Source organism: Elaeis guineensis, chromosome 6, assembly GCF_000442705.2.
Source record: "Elaeis guineensis isolate ETL-2024a chromosome 6, EG11, whole genome shotgun sequence".
NCBI lineage: Eukaryota > Viridiplantae > Streptophyta > Magnoliopsida > Arecales > Arecaceae > Elaeis > Elaeis guineensis.
The window spans coordinates 18,555,474-18,561,627 of NC_025998.2; positions in this window are offsets into that span (position 1 = coordinate 18,555,474).

Here is a 6,154-nt window from a genome sequence, read left to right on the forward strand (position 1 = left end):
GAATAAAAGTTGGGAAAGGGGGAGGCCAAAGTTGGGAGAGAGGGGAGCGGGACGAAAGACATCAAGGATAAAAAAGGTGGAAATTTACTGAAAGAGGGAATGGAACAATTCTGCATAGAAGAATGTCTTGGGTTTTTTTTTTTTTTTTGATACAAATGAATAGTCACACTAATTTAGTATGAGTATATTTAAAAGATTCAAAAATAAAATATCTTGTAGTGGAATGGGCAAGTCTGATTCTAACATCAGACTTGGTCATCGGTGTGTCAGCACATAAGAGACAATTCAATCAGTGGTATTATTTGTCTCGTAGAAGATATGTTGAATAGAGACTGTAGTGAAATACGAAGGTAGGTCTGAATATCTAAATGAGCGGATGCATCTCTGAGTACATCATGTCGCTCCGAATCCAGCTATCATGGTAGTAGAGTCTCCTTCAATAACGATCATCTTCACTTGCAGCTCTTTTAGGCACAGATAATGCCAACCCAAGCAGCATAGAGCTCAGCATCTGGGACCAGTGGCTCAAAGAGATGTGATCTTCTTGTCGCTAGCAATTTAGTATCAGATCCTTAGATGACAAAGTCAGCACCATTTTTGCCATCTCTCACACTACCGTCAAAGTTTACCTTGATATGCCCGAAGGAGGGGCCCTCAAGAAATGAAGATATTCTCTCGGTCGCTGCGAGAGTAGCATGAGGGCTCCAGAAATCGGAAGCATCAAGGCATGGGCTGGTAGTGTTGAAATGCCTGTACTTATCAGCTAAGCAAAATGTCCTCTCCAATACGCAGTGAGTAGGAACTACCTCAGCATCAAAGACCAGACTGTTTCTGGAGAGTCAGATCTGGTAGGCGAGATATCCATCCTGCCCCCTCAGGCATAAGTAGATCTCTCAGCACTACTCCGACGGATTACATCAAGAAGTGGCTAGCCAAAGATCATTGCTTGCCTCCTACAACTGACCATCTACCCTCCTCCAAATGTTTCTCGTTCTCAGGCACCGTAGGAGGGCATACTCCGTCAACTCATCCTCTAGCCCATAAAATCGGACAGGCCATTGCAAGTTTATGCCTCTGTTCCTGAGTAAAGTGTGCATGGAAGTCGGTCCCAGACAACCTTTCAGAAAAGAGTCTCACTCTGGGATGGGCAGTGACTCTTCAAATCCAGACTGCCTCAATCTGATCCTCACCACAGCTTGTACGTCTCAAATAATCTCTCATGGGGGCTCTTGGGCAACAAGAATGGCCCCACACCCTCAGATCATGACTGCCATAGATTGGAATCGGGATGCTAAGGATTCGATCAGTAATCGGGCCACCGAACAAATGGGTGATATCCTGTGCTCTTCACCCCTACCATGACAGTGATCAGATCACAGACATGAAGTTGGTTATCTATCTCTATGTTGATGAAAGTCGGTCATCCGATAAGAGGCAAGCTGGAGATCCAGGTGTCCTGGCTCACATCCACCGATCTTCATTCCCAATTAGCTATTTGACCTGGGCCAAGGCTGTTGGGGCATGGGCACAAATCTTCTTTCAGATAAAGGAGCAGTCACGAGCAAGCCGGACCTTAGAGCCCTGACTCCAGTTTCCATATTGAGCCCTCATCATCCTACTCCACAAATCCTTCGACTGGATAAGGAATCTAACAGCATGTTTGGTAATCATAGCCTCCCTCCTGACTATCAGAGATCGAATCCCAAGACCGTCCTCTACCAATGGCAGACCATCTCCTAGGACAGCAAGTGGAGACCACGACCATCATACTTGAAGCCCCACAAGAACTACGAAAGAGCCGCTTTAACTACCTAAGACAAAGCTTGGCACAATCGTATTCATCAAGAGGTAAACAGGCATGGAACACAGAACTGATCTCATGAACGTCAGTGCCCATCATGGAGAGAGTGTTGGCGTGCCAGCCCTCGAGACGATCCTGGATCCACTGCTTTATAGGCCTGCAATCAGCCCTCTGAAGATGCCGACCAGTAAGAGGAACCCCCAGATAGGATAGGGCCCTGACCTGCTCCTGGATCCCCAAAATCTCCCAAATCACCTGCTTCACCTAGACCTTCATCTCGGGACTAAAGATGTCTATAGACTTCTGCAGATTCACCAGTTATCTCGAAGTCTAGCAGTAGGTCTTGACGATAGAAGCAAAACACCTCGCATTTCAAATCGAAGTGCGACCAATCAAAAGGCAATCATCTGCAAAGAGGAGGTGCGAAAAAGGCTGGATCTCAGGGGCAGGCCAGTAGGGCTCTAGCTCGACCCCTAAACCGTCACCCTCAATGCTCGGGACAAAGCATCAGCACATAATATGAATAGGCAAGGAGAAAGAGGGCAACGTTGGCATAGTCCAACCATGGAATGAAAAAACTCCGTCAGAGCACCATTGATTAGAATGGCAAAACTCGGGTGCTCCACACAGTCCATGATCTAGCAAATTCACATATCGTGGAAGCCAAGCTCCTGAAGGATCTGTCGCATAAAGGGCTAGCTCATCCGACCATATGCTCGCTCTATGTCCAGCTTGATTGCCATAAGACTCCGACGGCCAGGGGCACACTGCAGATCATGCATGAACTCATAGGCTAGCAAGATATTGTCAGAGATGCACTGGCCACTGACAAAGGCTCCCTACTCAGGATTGATCAAACGGGGGATAATTGGCTTCAGCCTCCCGACCAAAATCCTAACACATACTTTATAGAGAGTGGTGCAAGGCTGATCGGTCTAAAGTGTGCCGGAGTGGAAGCACTAGGGCGCTTTGGGATGAGAGTAATCATTGTCTTCCTCCACTTCGCTGGAATATCTCTAAAATCGAAAATCATCTGCACAACCTCCACCACCTTATCTTGGATGATAGGCCAGTATCGATGGAAGAAAAGAAGGGAGAAGCCATCCGATCCAGGGACCTTATCCTTCCCAAGAGACCAAAAGAGTGCCCCGAACCTCCTTGACAGACACATGGTGAGCCATGGCCTCGTTCTCTTGATTAGAGATACGAGTCACAGGCTGGGACCCTTAGAAGGGTGAATCCTTGACCAAAGGCACCATCCATCGCGATTTGAAGAACCAAAAGTTCTGCTCCCTGACCTCCTCCCTATCATCCACCCAGCTCCCATCTCTCTCTCAGCTACCTGATATGGTTGGCAAGCCTTCGAATTAAGATGGACTGATGAAAGAATCTGATATTTCTATCACCCTCCTTGATCTACTGCCCCTTGAATTTTTGCCTCCACAAAGTCTCATACTGTCTCAACAAAGAATGGTACTTTGAGAGCTTATGGTGAAGCTCTCTTAAGTTAGGCTCTTGGAGACCCCCCTCCTGATCCTCTCTCCTCTGTAATTCGTAATGTCTGCCTCTATCCCCTTAATCTGTCTGAAGATGTCACCCACCTCAAGCCTGTTCCATCGAAGGAGTCTGCATTTGGCAAGCTCCAACCTCTGAGACATCCGGTATCGAGCATCCCCTTGGATTGACATCCGCCAAACCTTCCTAATCAGGTCCCACGACGGATAGAGGGTCCAGAACTTCTCAAACTTGAATGGGCTCCTAGACAAGAGTAGACCATTAGTGGTGATGAAAATCAGATAGTGATCCAAAGCAATCCCAGAAGGTGTTGTACTTGATGGCCCGAAAAGTGTTGGAGCCAGTCAATAGTGGAAAGAGCCCAATCAATCCTCTCTTAAATCCTAGCAGTCCCCTCTCGATTGTTGCATCAGATAAATTCGGATCTAGAGAAGAAAAATTAATCAAGCCCGTATCACCGATGAACTCCCCGAATGCTCTAGAATCAATGCTGTCTGCATATCGCCTGCTATCCATCTTCTTGTGGGCCCCACTATGCAGTTAAAGTCCCCAACAATAAGGGAGGGTAGTTCTTGCCACACGATCCTAGAAATCTGTGACCATAGCTCCCTCCACTCATCGTATTGGTGCTCGCATACACCCCAGACAGAAGCCACGGCCCTTCGTTCGGCTCAAAGATGACCATAGCCATCTACTGCTCACAACTGTGGAAGGCATCTATCCTAACCAAGTCATACCTCCACATCACCAGGATCCCTCCAGACAGGCCTGTGGACTCCACAGCGTAAGTACTCCACATCCTCAGAATCCATCATTTGGCCCAAGCAACACCTGCCCCTGAGAGTCGGTTCTCAAGCAGAACACACACATCTGGACCATACTGTTGAATTAATCTACCGAAGGCAGACCGGAAGGAGGGTTTCTCTACCCCTCGAGTGTTCCATATCAGCATCCGCATCAAACAACTAACAGGAAAGAGTGTCCGTACTAGGACCCCCCTCAGTCTAAGCAACAATCTCCGATCCAACGACTGCCAAGTCCATCATAGGCGGGCTCGCTCTCTCCCCCTGAATGGCCTATCTCAGTCAGACAATAGCCTCTTCGTGGTTACAGAGTAGGCTTCCCTCTGCCACATCCATGTGCACTAGAAAATCTCCCCTGGAGAGTGTCGGGTCATGCTCCATCAAGGTCCTTGGCCCCTGATCTGAATGCCCCTCCTCAGTAGGAATCCTCAGGTCAGACATCACCACCTCCGACTGAACCAAGGCTCTGTCCTCCTTCCCCGAGGTAGTGGTTGAGTGTTACGTCCCAAATTCGAGACATAATATGGCCATACTACTGAAGGATACAATTCATGATAACATGAAGTTAATCAATCACAATCAACAACAATCCATCATAAATAAAATGTAATAAGTGGTTCAATTCCATCATTTGTTAAATAATTAAATCAATATTGGTTCAAAGTATCTAAATCTAAAATAAAATATCAATCCATATCTCAAAATTTATAAATAGATAACAACAAGTTCATAATCATCAAATAAACTAAATTTCAGCTATAAAACTTCTAAGCTTGCTATGCAAATCCCCAAGTCTGGATCCTTCGTCAGTCCTAACCTTATTCTTCTATAAAAAAAAAAGATATGAGCTATACTAGCTCTGCAAATAGAACCCATGCTTCCTTACCGGATTAAGCATAAATTTTTTTATTGATAATGCAATATTTATAACATAACAGATATTATAAAATAAAATATTTCATAGAGTATATAATAAAATAAGTCATAAACCAATCATGTATATATAAATTATGAATATTTCATAAATATGATGATTCATAAATCATTCTTGTCAGGTATTCATGTCATGTATCAAAACATTACTTATAGACATTCATGTTATGTCACTTAATATCTATGACATGATCGTCATCGTAATCGACAAGTTTCATAATTCGTATTCATTACCAACTTTATACCCATTGGTAGAGAGCCGTTTGTCGATTGACCTCACTTTCGTAAAGTTGTTATAGCTATCTAAGAGCTTTTAAAATCTTTATATCATTTTCTTAAAACATATATATACATAGGTGAGAAAACTATAAAAATCATACTTCACAAATATGCTATTATAACACATATTCATGAAATCAATGGTCATAATAAAACATACTTTCATATATTATATGCTAATTCTTATTTTATAAAAAATATGATTTCATCAATAAAATATCATATACATGAAAATATAAAAATTTAAAAACAAATAAGAAACATAAGATCTACTTACCTTGTTCGTCCTAGATCTTTAGATTTCGTTAGATGAATTAGATAATCATATTTAAAATATTAAATTATGATCAATTTTGATTCAATAAATTCAATAAAATTATTAATAATAATAAAGACTGTTGATCAGGTGATCAATCTGATAGACCACTCAGATACCAAAATAATTCGGGATTATCCTGTCGGGGTCAATACGGATACCTAGAAGAGGAAAGATAGCCCAGCACAGGATCCATAGGTCTTCTTGGAGAGAGAAAGTGGAGAGAAAAAATAGCATCTAGGGTCCTATCATCTTCTAGAGAGAAACTAGGAAGAGAGAGGAGAGAGGAGAGAGGAAAAAATCCTAGAGAAAGAGGGACAAGAGAGAGAATTCTGTCTTTTTATTTTATTTTTTTTCTTTTATTCTATTTTCTTCTTTCTTTCTTTGGCCGAACAAGGCATGAAGGGGGCTAGTAGCTCATGCTCCGATGGGGTGCGGTGGCATGGTCGAAAGTCTGACAGTGGTGGCTGACAACGGGTAGTGGTGGAAGGCCGGTGGTGGTGACCA